The sequence below is a fragment of the Pagrus pagrus genome (genome assembly GCF_965226575.1).
Source record: "Pagrus pagrus genome assembly, chromosome: 17".
Taxonomy (NCBI): Eukaryota; Metazoa; Chordata; class Actinopteri; order Spariformes; family Sparidae; genus Pagrus; species Pagrus pagrus.
Window position 1 is genome coordinate 11,283,618 of NC_140201.1, and position 18,743 is coordinate 11,302,360.

Sequence of the window (18,743 nt, forward strand, 5' to 3'; positions counted from 1 at the left end):
GCAAAGGTGGGGGAGAGAAAGAGTGGGAGAGTGATATTAAACACCGGGGAGCTAGCTGAGCAAATTCACCTGCCCACTCTTTCTTTTTTGGTGTCTTCCCCTTTTTACCCCCCTCATCTGCCTCCCGTTCCTCTTCTCCTTCTCCCCTCTCTCATCTGTTTCGTCTCTCGCCTCCTACTCCCCTAATTAGCTCCAAATCCTCTTACATCTCATCTTCCTCCTCTTCCTCGCCGTCTCTCCCCACTCTCACCAAAAAAAAAAGAATCAGGTTGACCTTAATGAACAGATGAAGAGAGGAGGGGAGCGATTGCATCGGGGGAGCCCTGGAAAGGCTGGATCAGCGCTTTCTGGATCAGCGTTTGTTTACTCAGGACTCCCCCATGTGAAGCTGTCAGAGTGTCTTTTCACCATTTTTTTTCTTCAGAGGAAAAACTATTAGGCATTCAGATCATTTGGATGTGTTCAATCTTTCTCTGCCTTATTTAGAGGAGGAGTGGGAGGGGAATTTATTATTGTTGATGGTATTTCCTCAGCACACAGTGACAGGAAAGACGAGAGAAGGCGGGGTGGAGATGACAGCAAAGATCACAAGGAAGACTTCACGTATAAATAATATGAATTAAACAGAACCAGCCTCATGTGCCACTGAGACTCCTAAATATAAAACATATTACTGCAGCAAAACACCTGACAACAACTTGCATGTTGGAACTTACCTTTACAGAAAATATCCACACACCTGTGCCCTAAATTGGAAGTCCCAGTTAAGATTTACAAAAGTATGGTATCTTTTTTCTGAAGTGCAAATATGTTTCTCTCCCCTGCTGTCAGCAGAGAACTTGTAATCAAAGTGTTTCTTTGGAGCAACGTCATCATTCCTTTGGAGGCACATTTTTTGCTACTTCACAAATGCGAGTCCAACTTTTACTCTTCTTTCAGCTCTGTTTTGGTCTCCAGCAGCTTGCAAGAAGATATGTGGCTCTCTAGCTGCTAAATGCTTCATAACATTCATTGTCTCTCCACTGAAAATGTCAATATGTGTTATATGATAATTATCATCACAAGCAGCACCTTTTAGATGCACGTAGCCTTTTAATCCAATTATTTTAGATAAGGTTTTCTCCTGATCGGCTGACCACATTTTTTACCTATAAGTTGAACCATTAATTGTCACTTTTCCATTGATTTTTTTTTTAATAGACTTAAAATATTGTTCTTGCAAACCTCTCAGTCTTGTACAGTTTCCTCCTCAACATGGCTACCAGTGTGTTTCATGTTTAATGGCTAATGAGTACTTATAAGGAATTCATAAGGTGGTGGGTTAGTTTGAAAATTGACAGGCAACTAGTCCTAAATGAAAATTGTATGACACAAGAAGTTACTTAAGATCTGAAAATGACTCTCATAACAGCATCAGACTGGACGCTGGCAATTCCCCCTTCAAGCACTTCACGTGAGCTTGTTTTTCTACTTTCGGTGGACAGCAGCAGAAAAGTGTTGATGTGACATAACATCTCCAACATAGTTACAATGATTTTAATGGTCAAAACATTTTCCCTTTCCACCGAATCATCAGTAAACATCAGGTTTGTGTCAGCCCGTCTGAATGAGAGAACAAAGACTTCTTTCTGGATTCAAGATTTTGACCAATTACAGGGAGAAATCTGTTGCAGAACCAGCACACATAACTCTTCCTCCTCCGACATTTTGCCTAAATAGACAAGAATACAGCAGCAGCTTGCAATTTTTGTGGATCTGTCATCTCTGTAACAGAAATAAAACTATGTGACGGTATTCTTGTGCAGTAATTTGGGCAACATAGCATCTCTATCTCATCGCTCTCACTTGTTCATTATTTCCTCCACTATCACAGAAACAGAACTGTGTGGCTTTTTGTTCAAAGTCTTGGGGGAAAACACAGGAAATCATTGACTGGAGTAGAAGTGGACGAGGCAGGTTGACAGAGAGAGTGGGCACACCAGAAGAGGAAATTACAAAATATCTCATTCGATTCAAAAACAGCAAATTCTACTTTTATTTCACACTTTTTTTTTTCTTTTTTGGCTGAGCCAGAAGTGGAGGTCTTCGATTAAATTAAGTTTTTTTTTTTCGATGTTTCAGGACCCATCTGCACTTCTAGGTGAAGCGGTGCTCAGTGTATACACAACACAATGTAAACACTTCATGAAAAAGGACCTAATCTTTTGAAGTAGGTACATCAGTTTCTCGCACACGTTGTTCGAGAAATGTTGTTTACACAAATTTGTTTTACCACTGATGTTTTTCAGGGAGAGTAATTGCTGTGTGGATTATATTTAGTTGGAAAGCTTTCCATGTGAACAAAGGGCTGTATTCTCCTGCTGCATTAAAGATGTAGGAGGGTGTTCTTGCTGGATGGTGGTTGTACAAAGCGCAGGGTTTTGACACAAGAGAACAAGGTTCACATCCTGAGTCGTGACTGTGGTTAAGTTGCGGCCAAAAAAGCACTTTAGTCAGGGTCCCGTATCGTGTTTCAAGTTACTGTGGGCTTCTATAACAATTAACCAATACCACAATCTTTCCCCAACCTTAAGCATAAACATAAAAAATAAAAATTGATCGTGCTTTATTTGCTATGAGCAGATATCACACCTCACCCTAAAACAGTCCTTTGAGGCGAACAACACTCACCCCAGAAACAAATTAACCACCAAAAATCAGCCTTCAAACAACAAAGTCCATGAGATTTATTAATATAAACATTAACAACAAATCAATATTACCAAAGAGACAGTAAACCAAAACAACAGAACAAAAACCCAGACTGAGAGGCATTCCCAGCAGTCCTCAGCCCAGAGGCTTTGTTGTGTTGAGTCCAGTTTTCCTAGTCGGTATTCATGACTTCCAGTCCAAAAGCGTACTGGTGGATCTGCTCGGAAAAACATTGGTGCCCGCTGCAAACGGGTGTGTGAACGGAAGGTCTGCAAACTTCACAAGTGACTGCAGCAGCTGATTTAACAGTTAAAAACAGACAGGACGAGTTGGCTCCTAACACATACTCTCAAAGACGTCTACTGAGCACAGATCAACCGAATGAAAGTGAAAATGACCACTACAAAGTTGTATTTACTGCACATATATAACACTATATAAAGTAAAAAGTGATGAAGATGAAAAAAAGTAATTGTTCACTATGTGCACTGCCATACTGCTGTGATGTCATGTGTGTTTATGTCGACGAACTCGGTCTACGCTTGTCTTTTGTTGTTTGTATTTTGGAAATGCTCGTGCCAAACTGACGCTACAGAGGTAAAGAGAGCATCACAGTTTGAAGTTTACTGCCACTGACCGAGCTGCTGTATTTAACGAGTTGAGAGTGAGAACGCGGTGGATTGAAAACATAACTGGGAAACATGTTGCTGTTTGAATTATTAGTATATGAACATATCTTCTGAAGGACAGGACAGAAAACTCCTGACAGTGTTTCTGCATGACATATTCTGCAGTTTTTCAGTATGATACATCAGGAGCATGGCCAATCATGTTGATTTGAAAGCTTTAAAGGCCACAAATTAGCATTCAACCTAAGACGTCCAACCTTTGTAGCTGAGTTTGTCCTTTTTCATGAGATGTTTACCAAATTTTGTCTCACCCCCGGCAAATACAAGTGTTTGTATTTTGGGCATTTTTTAAACTCTTGCTCCCTCTCTCCTCTGAGTCATTCTGTAGAGTGACTACACCTCCTTCCTCTGTACATCCTCCTTCGTCTGCACAGTGACCTCGCTGAAGCCTGGCCAGTGAGATAAGCTCACACCTTTCTCTCCTGTCCAGCTCTCCTCCTCCTCCTCCTCCTCCTCCTCCATCTCCTCCTCCTCCTCTTTCCTTCAGCGCACAAGATGTTTTGCTCTCTCTCTCCTCAGCGTTTTGTGTTTCATTTTTCACTCTGTCTCGCTTCTCTCTCCAGATTTTTCACCTTTCCGGCTCGCTCATTCTCTATTTGTCTTTTTACGAGTCTCTCTAACAAAGTTAACATATAGCGGATCACCAAAGCGAAACACGCCGCCAGGAGCCGTTTGTCTTGCCAGGTGTGTGTGTGTGTGTGTGTGTGTGTGTGTGTGTGTGTGTGTGTGTGTGTGTGTGCATGTGTGTCTGTCAGAGGGGGGATTTGTGCTGACTGGTAAGGGTAAAAGATTCATGACCCAACAAAGCTTGTCAGGGCCACACACACACACATTGACAAAAACACATAAACACACACATACTCAATTTTGAGACCAGGTGAGTCTGCAGATTTTGCTCTTGGGGAGAGACAAATGGAGAGAGAGGTTTAAAGAAAATGTAAGAGGGAGAAAATGTGAGAGGGAGACCTGGCTGAAGAAGAAAGGTTAAGAGAAGAGGCACAGAGGAGAAGGAGGCAGTTCATGAAGCAGAAAGGTCTTTCAACCGTTTAATACATGAGGGATTTCTTGGCTGTGATGACACATCAGAGGAAATATACAGGAAAGAAGAGGGACGAAAGCAAGGCAGCAGAAAAAGACTGACTTGCCGTCAGAGTCACAAGTGGTGTGCTTTCAACTGGTCAAATGTGGGAAATCCCAGGTTAATTTTGCAGCTATTCCTTGTAGACTGGTACGTTTGATCATCAGTCAAGGTCAGAGCTGGCATGCAGCAAAAGACTTTCAACAGCACGATCACGTGCAGTGTTTTCTTTTTGTTCCTGCACACACTCCGAAATGTACCTTATCTGATGTTCTTAAAGTCTTTGACCATCTCTCATTAAATAAATAATGATGATGGTTGACAACAGATGGCTGCTGTGTAATTTTTGTCCATTTCTTCTTTGTTGATATTTCTTAAGGGCTGTTTTTCCTTGCCATGCACACACCATGTGTTTTTATCAGTTGTTATATTGTGATGTGCCTGAAACAATGGGTACATTGGGCAGGGGTGTCACGATTTCTAGTTCTAAAATCAATTGAAATGCTCATCAAAATAAGTGTCGGTGATACCCCACAGCACCGCCATCTGAAGCGCTTCAAAGACGCATCATTATGGATCCCACCATACTTCTCGCAAGGCCTGCCCTACTCCACCTGTGAATGGTTGGTTACACTGGTTGTGTAACTCAAAATGTTAACTCAGTGGTTGTCTAATGGGCCATTCTTTTGCTTTTCATGCGTTAGTTTGTGAACAAAGCTGAAAAAGCAGATTGTGAGCTGTAGCTGCCCTAGTAAACACCAACTACCTTTAGCCATTGCAACGTCAGTGTCTCTGGACCAGTGCAAGGGCAGCCCTTCCTGCGGACAACCACCCTGTCTGCTCCCCCTAACAAGCCCATAGACTCCAGAGGATAAATGACCTGGAGAGGAGCAGCGAAAAGACCAGGAGAGAGGCTTAAGAGGTCGGTGTGCTTACTCAGAGACACTCTTGCAGCGAAAAGCAACCAATCACAGACTAAGTAGGGAGGGTCTTGCGAGAAGTGCAGTGGGATGCAACACAGCTACATACCGGTCGCCTGCAGCTGCACTTCCATACACTTATCCTTTGTGCACAAAGACAAACAACTGACTGGAACAAAGGTCCTTCTGACAGCGTCAGAGATGTTTCAGAGATCCTTTATTGATTTCTTTGCTGAACTGAACTCATAAAGTCACCAGTGATCTTTTATTAAATTTGATTGGGAAGATGGTTTGCTCAGGACAGAATTAAGAAACTAAAACTAAGAAACAAAACCTTGTAACAAACCAAACTTCCGAAAAAAAAATGTTTTATTTGCAAGTCGAATCAAAATGGTGACCTTAGGGTCATGTGGGGGGTTGGAGATGCATAACAATGAGTGGCAGCATGACATGAATGCTTTGACCACAGTAAAGGAAGCAAGGACTGTATGTTTCTTTCCAACATCTACCACAAGTAAAAGCTTTTTTTAAAACAATTTTATTCCTGTACATTGCTGCACTAGTTGCATGTTGTAGTTGTTGTTGTTGTGTGAAGAAATGTCCCTTGAATACTTACATGTACATGTAATTGTGTGTATGTGTGTGTGTGTGCATGTGTGTACTTGAAATGCACATCCAGCCCTCTGCAGGTTCACGCAACAGCAGCAGAGGAGCTCAGCGTAGCGCGAGAGAGCAAAGCATTACTTTATCTAAATACATTCAACTCCCTCTCTGTCTGTGTGCTCCTACAGAATCAATAGTCATTACACTCAGAGTGAATTGATCTCTCAGTGCTGTTTGCTGATTCCTCGGACTAAACTAACACCGAACGAATCCCGGGCCCTCTGTGCGGGTCGATGGTATCAGGTGAATGAATGTCGAATGTGAGGTGGCCGGCAGGGGAAGTCGGAGAGGGGCGGAGGTCACATGTAATAGGATCTGGTTCCTTTCAGGACATTGCATCGGTTCACTATGATCTTTATGTGTTTAACTGGTGGAATCAACCAACAGTGAGGAATAAATGACTGCTGGTGATTTACTCAGTGTTATGTGGTGGTGATAGAGGGATGAGTGGTGGGTCAGAGAGGAAGAGCTGAGATACAGATGAAAGGGAATGACAGAGAGGAGGTGTGAGTGAGTGGGAGAGTGAAGATGTATAATTGAGAAAAGACATCAAAAGAAATCCAACCATGGCGTTTGAAAATCATCATAATATTTTCAAAAGTTGAAATGTAAAGTAGATCCTTGCTCCAGAAAACATGCTTGATTTTTGTCTTCTGTTTATTCTGAATCAACAAACATGTAAAGCATTATTATTTTAAAAAAACAACAACAACAACAAAACTTTTATGCAAAATGTCTGCCTTTTTTATGTTCATTTTTGGTGATTAAACAATAGTTGACACTGTTTTCTCTTACATGTGCACATTTGAAAAGAAGAAATACTGTCTTAAAGGAACAGTTATATGTAATTGTAATTTTCTTGTTTCAGAGAGTTAGATGAGAAGATGGATAACAATCTTGTGTCTTTTAGCTAGCTTAGCTTAAAGACCTGAAGCAGGGGAAACAGCTAGCCTGGCTCCGTACAAAGTGAGAAAACAAAACGTTCCTACGACCACTTTAAAGCTCCATAATAACAAAAAAAAAAAGGTATTTCACTTGTCTAATCTGTAGCAAACAGGATTGTAAAAACTCCATGACTCCAGGAAGTCACCGCACTAGAAGGTTGGCTGCCAAGAAATTGCCTAGTTAGCCTCAGGTACATAATTACTCTGAACTGTCTAAAATTAGTTTGTTTACAGACTTAATATATGTCAAAAAGTGTGCTTGAAAATCTTTTTTTTTATTTATTTATATTATTTTAAACACTTTACATCTTTTCAAATCAATTTGGGATCTCAGGGCTTCTCTTCGTCTTTTTATCTTTTAAAACAAGTCCCCATCTACTTTAGTTGTTTAGGAGAGCGCTGCAACATTGTTTTGCTGTGAAGCCCCGGAAAAGTTTTGTGGACTACGAAACTCACCCCGACTTTCTTTCCATTGGCATGATGGTGAGTAAATAATGACTGAATTTTCATTTTTGGGTGAACTTCTCCTCTCATGCAGGGCGGTTTTCAATCTGAACATGAATCTTTATGGATGAACGAGAGAACACATGTAGGAGAAGAAGAGAAATTGATAAATATGTTCGATATGTCAGATACTGTAGCTCCATCCCCCCCTGTAGTGGCAGGAAGGAGATGGAGAATTACTCTGTGAGTGTGTGCGTGTGTGTGAGTGTGTGTGTGGAGAAAATCTTGTCAGTTTTTATTTACAAAATCGCCGTAAACAGAAACATTTAAATACACGGGGGAAGGAAACTTAAGCTGATAGTCAATTCCAACTCCTGAGTGGATCTGCGGCGGAATGAGATTGAAACGTAATGTCACGTCCAAAGTTGTGACAGCGTAATCAAACATGGACTTGCACGCGCTCACACTTATTTATAACATAATCTGTGGTCATGGATATGGGCTTAGGGTTTTGGATCACACACACACGCACACACACACACACACACACACACACACACACACACACACACACACACAATCCTGTTAGCACAATGATAACAGTGACTTCTTTGCTTGGGAAGAAGGAGTGATTTGGATTTCTCCTCTTGGTGTCCAGTCTGCTGCTGGTAAAACTCCAATCTTCATAGATCCTATCCTCCTGTCTCCAGGTGGTTTAATGTCCTTTTATCCTCTGCCATATCTCGCCTGTTTTGTTGACAGAGCTGACACCAGTATCTGGAGCTTTAAATCGGTCCTTGCAGCAGTGTGTCTCTGTTCTGCTCTGGACAAGAAAAAAGGAGGCTCGGAGCATTGTGGTGTCATGCAGCTACATGGCCAGTGTAGCATAACTACTGAACCAAGAGATTAGATTTGGAGCCACGCATCTCTACTCTCTCACAAAAAACACTATTTGTTTTGCAGTCTAGCTGAATGTTGTTTATAAAGGAGTGATACTGGAAGCAATGAAGCACCCGAAGGCTTTTCTGGGCCACACATAAAAGACTGCAACCCTTTGCTTGTTCACCAGCAGCAGTGAATAACTTCTAGCTTCTAGCCTTGACACGTCTCCTCTCTACGCCTCTTTTGAAAGATGAATTTTTAGCGATTATGAGTCCCGTGTCCTAAAGTGCCCCACTGTGGTCAGCCATTTGATGTCTAATGGAGTGTGGACCTCATTTTTAAAGTTTAGGAAGTAGATCACAGCTCTCGCCTTCATGCTGGCAGTAAAGGTGTAATTTGCTCACCTTTTCTGGGGCTATTTCCGTGCTAACTATGCAGCGGTGTCCTTAAAAAGAGGCTTAATATCTCTGAGAGTGGCTGAAAGCTGAGGGTGCTTCAGTCAACAGTCACTCTACAGCTGCTGCATGTCGTTCCTTCGTGGTATTATTTCCAGAAATATGATCATGACGAAGACATTACACAATGTGAAACAGCAGCAATTCAAGTTTTAGCATGTGTTTTAAGGAGTTTGGACCGATGCTGACTACATTTACAGGGTCAGTTCACCCAATTTACAAATGTTTTCTCTCTAGGTATCTACACTTGCAAATAGATTGGGTATATATGCTCTGAGTTTGTGTGTAAAACAAAATGTCATCAATCATCATTAGTGCAGCAAATTACAACAGAGTCGTTTGGCTCACATTGCTGTGTAAACAAAAATTATGATCAAGAAACTCTTAAGGGAGGAGCAATAACTTTGAATTTATGTCTGTTGCACCAGTTGCCTAATCAAGTCTATGGTAATCTCATCTGCAACCACACATAGTGTAACTTTCCCAACAGTTCTCATTACCTGTGTACCTGCGCAACAGATATTAGTCACGATAGCAACAGCCGTCACTCTAACATAAGGTCTTCTTGAGGAGCTGCAGAGTTGTGGACAAACTGTAAGCTGCACTGTACTGTGACACCATATACACTTAAATACTGTTGGTTAGTCTGGTGCTATGCTGCTCCCTATGTCTTTGGAGCAGCCTTTGAATTCTGTCAATATTCTACAAATTACACCTTTAACACTAGATTCCTCCTTGTCACTGTTAGCCTTAAGGTACATTTAGGACGAAATCCCTCCATGTTGGTTCTGTGTGCACCAATACGAAGGGTCTCTGTTTTGTTTACTGTCGCAACAAATTATGAAAACAAAGGTGCGATAACAGAAAATCAATTCATCAATTCATCAATTCAATCACATTTTTGGAAACATGGTAAGAAAGAGTTAACTGGGTGGGACAAGATCCTCGGGCTGAACAAAAGTTAGTGTGAAGAAACGAACATGCAACAAGCAAGTCCATTCTGAATCTAATTAAACTGAAACTGCACTACTGCACTGCTCTGTACTCTACACACACACACACATGCACCGGACACACATCTGCACTATGACAGTTGCATTAGAATGAATGAGAATCTCCAAACCAATCACTTCATAGCTTTATGGATCATCTGTCAGCTCAGCCATTAGACTGCCAACTTCTTGACATTTACCAACAAATTCATATTTCTCACACACACCCACACTTGCGCGCGAACACACACAGAAGACGACGCACACTCAGTCACCCTGTTGGTCCTCGCTGTGGTAAACCCACAAACACCCACACAGACACACACTGAACGCTTGTTGACATTTGCTAGCTCCACACATTTTTCTGCCAGGCATTTTCAAATGAAGGACACGAGATAGATCCCTGTGACTTAAGACAGATTGATCCGTTCCCGCCATTAAACTTGTTTCACCGCCTCGGAAGATGTGCTTCTCGGCAGCGTGCACACACTTGACAGAGACAGATCCAATTCAAGCGTAAAATTTACTCTCCGTCTCTTGTTAGCCTCTTCTCCGCAGTGTGTGTGTGTCGTGTAAATTAGATTATGTGAGGTTGATATAAAGGATGAAGGCTGAGCAGGCCCAGACCACTGAGAGCTAGTTTGAAAGATTAACAAGACATCACAGCTAAGTTATGACACATCTTAAATTAGTCAGGGAAGAAACTTTTAACCAAAATGCCAAACTGTGAAAGAAGAGATCAGCTGCTGCGAAACAACACAAAACCAGTCAGGAAATAATATTTATATAAAACAAACCTTAATGTCAGTAAACACCCTGAAGAATGACGTGAACCTGGTGTTTCTTTAACACGTTTATTAATATTTCACAGGGGAATACTGTAAACGTCACTATAACATAAGCCTTTGTAGGATGTTCATTGTTGTACATAAAAGCAGAACAGAGATGGACAACACTCAGAGCGGCTGGTAACGGATCAAGCTGGCAATACTTAAAGGGATAATTCGGGTCTTTTGATGTGGGGTTGTATGAGGCACTTATACCTGGCTAGTGTTTTAGCTGCAGTAGATGACCGTCAGCTCTCCGCCTGTGTGGAGAAACAGCACGTAGCGCCGTCAGGAAGCAGGGCATTGAACTGCTGTAAACCATACCAGCAGCAAAAAGTAAAAAGTAAACAAATTATAATGTATAGATCTGTAATATTGGAAAATGGAATGAAGTACTGGAAAGTTGCAATAGAAACTGGGTAACACAGAGCCCCATTATCAGACTTCTTCAGAGTCTTTTAACTGTTCAAAAGGACGTAAAGGTCTTTAAACCCTGAGAGGGAAACACACAAAACTCAATGGGGCTCTTCCTAATTCCTCTGGTGTCCATGGAAACAGCGGTAAGGTCAGCAGAGGTTGGGACCAATGGGAGCCGGAGACCGGGAGGACGAGAGGTCATGTGTGAAAGGCACAGGAGGTCAGTCCCGAGTGTCCACACAAACGCACATACAGAGTAATGAGTATTAGGTATTAATAGAGCTGTATGGACCAGGTCCTGTTTGGGCTAATGAGACCCCGGGGTTATTAGAGATTCACAGTGAAACTCACTCTCTGTGCTGTGTTACAGGGTGACAGATATGGCACATTCAATTTAGAAACTTCACTTTGTAGAATCACACCTGCTAGATGCTTAATTTTGGATCATTAAGACTTCTGTCTTTAACTTTTGTACTTTTTGCCATCGATTTTGATTCATAACTCACTACATTAAACTGCTATAGTGGGTATATATATTTTGATATTGAATGTACATATATATTTCAGAATTTTACCCCTACAGCTTGTTTTCGAGTGCCCCCTTGCCCCTCAGAACAGAATTACAAGGAGCAGTGGTTGAAATCTCCCCTTCTGAAATGGGACAACCCTTCAAGATCCTCAGACGTCATCTGCAGTCATCAGTAGCTTTTATGTAAACAGACATGACCAGACATTTTCATTTTCATGTGCCGTCTTTAGCTGTGCTGATTTCTCATCTTACTGTAAAAATCCAGGTATTGTCACAACAGCTAAAAAAGCATGGACGTCCGCAATTCATTCACAACTTCACGCTATCAATCAAGTCATCAAATAAAAAAGAACATCACTTCATTACCTGGCCGAGCTAGTTAGTTAGTCACAGAGACATCAGCAAACTAGCAATTGTGTTATGTTTATTATAAAGAAAAGGACCATAATACATAACTCACAGTTTGAAGTGTGCCTCTGAAAACCCTTCATTTACAGGGTTGTGTAGGCCAAACGCCCTACCGCTGGAAGTAAAGTTACAAAACTAAGGGCAAGGTGTCATTTCTATCTTCTTTTATTTGTGTCTTCTGGGTTTTATGTTGTCTTTTGCTCCCAGTCTGGTTTTCCACATCTGCCCTGCATCCCCTTCATTAGCCCAGCCTTGTTCCCAGTTTCCTTCCTCGCTCTCTTGTTTCCTCCACTCACTCCGCCTCTCTCCACCTGCAACTCATCCCCTCACTAGTTTAGTTTGTATTTAAGTCCAGTCATCTGTTGTGTTTGCCTGACTCTGCTGTTCGGTTATCCAGTTCCTGTGGTTTATTTTGAATAAAACGTTATGCAACTGATCTGCCGGCCTGCTGTCTCTTGTATTCGGGTCCACCTTCTAATAATACTAAATAATCCTCAGAGTCAGAGTCAGAATTCCTTTATTAGTCCAAAACAGGGAAATTTGTGCGTCACAGCAGTCAAAGGACAGTTCAATATAACAATAAACAATAATAATAGTAAAAAGTACACAATATAATAAAAAGGTAAGAATAGAAATAGACTTGTATATACATTATATGTACAAATATAAACTGTGTAATTATAAACAGTGTGGGCAGTGTATTGGTATACATAAATAATGAATATGAATATGAAAATTGCCCAGTTAGTGCAAACCAAAATGAGAAATGGGTTATGTATAGAGTTTTTATTGCACAGTGCAGAGTGAGGTCTTCTGGGAGCAGAGCTGGTTGTAGAGTCTGACAGCAGCAGGAAGGAAGGACCTGCGATACCTCTCCTTCACACACCTCCTGAGCTTGGTGGTCTCCTGACTGGTTACTCGTAGCGCCACACCAGATTGACGTGTGCCTAAGAATGCATAAGTAGCATGAATGTAGACGTCTAGAAGTCTTGTTACGCCTCTTGATGACGGCACCTGTTTGCGGATGCAACTGCAATGACATTGGAAGAAACAATAAAGCTTTCATGAATCTCTTCCCTCCAGGTAACAATAATATCAAACTTGACAAGTAAATTGATTTGGGAACATAGCAAAATTGCTAACAAGTCCAACAAGGCAAGAATCAAACAGTGAGACAATCAAACAGGTTTAAGACAAAGCTCCACACATACAGTTTTCTTGCACCAAGGCGTATCGTTACGTACAGATAAACTGGTTAAAATAATCTGGTTATAATAAGATAGATAATCTAGTTGCTGGCATCATTCAACAACTTGTGTTTCTTGAACTGTCTTTTGTTGTAGATCATACTGACCAGACATGATCTCATTTCTTTGTCAATGAAGTCGGCCTGTCGTGAATGTAACTGACAGTAACATTACAAATCTTGCAGATCTTGAGCTGTCAGAATCAGTTTTTGGTGTGTTTTTAGGAGTACAACGGTATCACAAACTGTTATAATAAACTGCAAGGAGGTGGCGCACTTTTTTTTTATTGCTGCTGAGCCATTAGTTCATGTTACATTAAAAGATTTATGTGTCATTTCACTCTCTCAACATCCTTTTTTAACCCACCAGTCAGCGTCTAAATCTAACAGCACTGGGTCACACATCTCATTCCCACCAGGGCTCAAGGTAACACAAGAGGTTTCTCCATTTGAAATATTCACACACAATGTCAGAGCATCTACAGCCGCACATCTACTGTTGGACCTTCACACAGTCTGTGTAGTCACCGCTGGATGTTCACACATACACACACACACATCTACTGTACAAGGTTGGAGCTGTAAAGTCACATCAGCATGCAGGGACATGCTGCACGTGTGTTGCCTGTAAAGCACTTTGGGACATGTTCCCTGATCCATGACAGAGTGAAGGGCTGAGTGGGAGAAAGAGAGGGAGGGAGGCAGCAGGAAAAAGGGCTGCAGACAAAGAGAGTTTGTGTCGTATGCATGTGTGCATCTGACTGTGCCTCCACGTGGACAGATCCAGCTTCATAGGCCTCTGTGACTGATGCAGCTTCACTGTAGATTATATGCGGTGTGGTCAGTGCAGCAGTGAACTGACTATCTTTGATTTGTTGCATGTAAAATCAATAAATAAATAGATAGCTCACAACAAACCAAAAATGAAATCCAGTTGCTATCTACTCTCCAGCGTGTTGATGGAAAGTAGGGAGAGATTTCGTAGTTCGCTAAATATTTGTGGAGTTTTACAGCAAAACAGTGTTGCAGGATTCTCCTAAACAACTGCAGAATATGGGGACTTGTTTTAAAAGGTAACATACAGCTTGTCTGGTGTAATCCAAGTCTCTGGAAGCCCCAAACTGATTCGAAAAGAAGTTATTTCCACCCTTCGTAGAGCTGAAATCTCTGCTGTAGTTACTGTAAGTCAGAAGTAGGTGCACAAGCTCAACCTCTCATCAATATGGGCTTTCAGGGTTTCCAGAGATGAACAACAAACCAAAACCAGCCCCAACATACAATGATATGGCACCAACGCCGTCGACTACAGACAATGTTTCCCGCCATTGAATGTGGACGACTCCAACTGTCGGCTGGCTCCTGGACAATGGCTTTGTGAGCCCCCCTGTTGATATTATGGCTGGTCTGGTGTTCACAGGTGGCCGTTGCTGCTGTCCTGAGGAAGACTATGAGGTGAAACTAGAGTTTAAGCAGTGTTCACATCATATGGGATGGATTAGTGAGAGAGAGAGATGACGTCAGACCACTCAAGGCATTTGTATGAATCAGAATCAGTAAAAAATAAACAATATAATAAAAAGGTAAGAAATAGAAATGTACATAATATGTACAAATATAAACAGTGTAATTATAAACAGTGTGGGCAATGTATTGTTATTAATAAATAATAAATATGACAGTGAGGTCTACTGGGAGCAGTGCTGATTGTAGAGTCTAACAGCAGCAGGAAGGAAGGACCTGCGATACCTCTCCTTCACACACTTGTATCAGTCTGTCGCTGAAGGAGCTGCCCAGTGCTGTGATAGTGTCCTGCAGGGGGTGGGACTCCTTCACCAGCAGCGTTGGCAGCTTGTCCATCATCCTGCTCTCTTCCACCACCTGCACTGGGTCAAGAGGGCATCCCAGGATGAAGCTGGCCTTCTTAAGTTTTTCCAAGTCTCTTCCTACCTGCTGCCGTGATGCTGCTGCTCCAGCAGACTACTCCATAGAAAATGACTGATGCCACCACAGAGTCATTGAAAGTCCTCAGGAGTGCCCCCTGCACTCCAAAGCACCTGAGCTTCCTCAGCAGATGGAGTCTGCTCTGACCTTTCTTATGGGTTGCTGCTACTGAGAACTTTTGTAGATGGCGGTGGGGTGACTGGTGGGAGAAGTCTGCAGTGTACAGGGTGAACAGGAAAGTGGCCAGGTTTTCATGGACACCAATAACATTAAGCAACAAGTCAGGTTTATCAGAGAAAAATCAGAGTTAAAACTACAGCTGGGTTGCTCGTATGATCACCATTTACAAGTTGGAAACTGGTAATTATGATGATATGAACATAGTATTAAAATATATGTCATATCACAGATAAACATCCCCAGGTCAGCAGTGAATCCTCAAGCTCAAGCTCCCTTTCCCGTCTGTTCCTCTCAATGCAAATTGGATATTAAAGTGCTACATTTCAGTTAATCAGGGTCTGGCTTTAGAGCACACTGTGATCACCCTAAATGTCACTTTTCTCAAGATAATTACAATTGATTTTCATGCATTTTTTAAACATTACCATTAGCTGCTTAATTAAAGGTTTGGCACGGCTCCAGCGTGGCAAACCGCAGGGACGAGATCAACTCAAAAAACACACACGAAACAGGCGACATGAGCTCATTTTGTTTGTGCAACTAAGTCCAATGAATGAATTAAAATAAAAGTCATTTTGTCACGGCTCAGTGGTGAAAGTTGAAGTGGTGCTGCTTCTGTTATTGGTGGCATCGAGGCTGTGTGAGTGCAAGCATGTGTGTGTGAGTGCAAGCATGTGTGTGTGTGTGTGTGTGTGTGTCACCAGGGAAAAAAAAAAACATCAGACAGACCCCTGGAGCAGCTGTTGTCCCCAGTGTGTGTCCAATGTTTCACACAGACACACAGATATGCAGAGTTTTATTCTGCTTGCTCATACATACATGCTACTTTCTTTACCAACCTCTACTTTCCTCCTTTTTGTTTCTCAGTTGTTGCTGGGCTTATGCAACCTCACAGAAAGCCACAATCATAAGGTCTTTTTTACCAACACAGGACCAATGAACTCATCAGTTCTGTTTAGGTTGAGAACCTACAAGCCAAAGTATGTGTCATCATTTAGTGTTGAATTTAGAGCCGTAACACCTCCACACAGTTCTGTGCATAAATTCAAACCCTCTCCACATCTGCTCTCAACTCAGACCCGCACTCACCTCCACTACAGCTCATTAGAAATCCTCGAGGGACAACTGCGCTTAAATACGTGTTCTCGAGGACCTCGGCTACCTCGAACACATCCACCAGATGTCCTCTCCCACAGTACAAATCTTTCCTTCATCTCCTCCCTCGCTCCTCTTTAACCCTCGCCTTTCTGCCTCACCTCATAGCTCTGATTTGCTCTCCATCTCTAGTCGTCTCCCCGGGGGTCAGACGGACAGATGCGCAGCCTTGTCCTGCCCAAACACACGTGCACGCACACACGCACGCACACACACACACACACACACACACACACACACACACACACACACACACACACACACTCATTTCTGACCTCATTTCTCCAAGGAGGCCAGTTTAACAGAGACTATGAAAAGACAACAGCTGTACAGTACAAAAAGACACAAAGGAAGACGGGGAGATCCTTGTTTTGTTTTGTTTTTCTTTACAGCTGCATAAAGACTAAAACTGCTGATAGGTTCTTTAAATTTAATTACATTAAGGCTGAAACCAGCTATAATTTTCATTGTTCATTGGTCATTTTAACCCATAAAGTGCCAGACAATAGCAAAAAAAAAAGAGTGCCCATTTTAAGTGCAAGGTGTATATTCAAACCAACAGTTTAAAAACCCCAAATGGTCAGAGCTCAAGAAAAAATCATCATATTTGTGAAGCTGCGACCAGGTAAATTATGCTATTTTTGCTTTAAAAGTCACTGGAATGATTAATTAATTATCCATAGGGCAGAACAATTAATCAAGTGCAAGTGTGCTATCCAAATTGCAAGCGCTGCAGTTGTTGATAAAGGTAAAATGTTTGACATAACAGCATTTAATGAAGCCCAAAAAAACATGTTTGTTTGGTACAGACCTCAACAAATGTCATACCAACATGACTTAAATCAAGAAATCCCAAAAAATTTCATTAAAAAACTTATCATGAATCAAACCGCAATTATAATATCTGTCAATATCTATTTTTTTTCATATTGTGCAAATATAAGTATTTATATTTTTCTGCCCTAGAATAATCTACAAATCAACCAATTGCCTGCACTCTAAAATTCATATCTATATGGAAATATGTAGTGAGTGTCCTCAAAATTAAAGCAAGAATCAGGAAATCCTCTTAACTGAAAATATCTGGCCAAGTCGCCGTTTGAGCAGGTTGGTTCAGGTCAAACTTGCAACAGTCTTAAAACTAGAATGGCGAAGGTAAAAATAACTCCCGAGAGAGCCAATAAATAGACATTAGAGTTAAGAAAATAAACTCACACACTGTAAACAAGTGTTCCTTATCATTTATTCAATATTTTACTTCATAGACAAAAACAGCTCCATCTCAGACACATTTGAGTACAACCACCACAGCAGAAGTACAAGGTGCAAAGAACCTGGTAAGTTCAAAGATACAGTTTGTAACCATGATATGAGAAACATACATCAAAATGCCAACAGAATTCATACATACACTCAAATTAAGGGCTTACATTATCATCAGTAAAAGCATTTGGTGTGACTGAGTCTTTGGGGAGATTTTTTGGATCCGTGGGGAGGACAGGGAGCTCACAGGGAGTTCAAATCCAGGCTCTTCATCACACCACAGTGAGCTCAAATCAAACCGAATGAGAAGCTGTCAAATTATATCCGCTTCATTTGAAAAATCGTCCATTTTTTATCTCTATATTTTATTCAATTTGTTGGTTTTCATTCAACAGCAGCCTAATGAGTGTTTGTTTCCAAATTTCTGAGTTTGAAAAGATGCATCACTTGTTTCATAATCAACTGATCCGATCTGGTCAAACTTTTTTTTCTTGGAGTGAATCATGTATGGGACTTTGCTTGTTTCTTTGGCAAATACATTTAACAGAATGGATAGTAGGTGGAGTGCAAAATAGCTTCAAAGTCCTTGCAGATGTGACCTGATATAAAGTGAGACAAAAAGATGATAAAATGCAACTAAAAAGCATTGATAAATGTTACATATTATCAACAGAGCTAATTAATAAAAGGAAATGTTACACTGCAGTCAAACGATGTGATGTTTCTTCTGTTTTCTAGTTCACTCCTTGAGAAGATGTTTTTCATTACTTTTTTGGCCCAAAATCTGGAAAAAGGTGCTCTGAGACATCTTGAGATCGTCTATCTTCTTTCTTTTACATCTTGGCTGCTTTCATTCAAACAAAGTAAGACGCTTCAATCATTTTTCATCTGAGGCTTCTGCCAGACTGAGACCAGTACAGGTGTTCATGTAGGTGTTTGAGTGCGAGTGTGAATGCGAATGTGAATGTGAGGAGGAAAAAAGTCAAGGAGAAAATATCTTATGCACGCCAAGAGCCAGG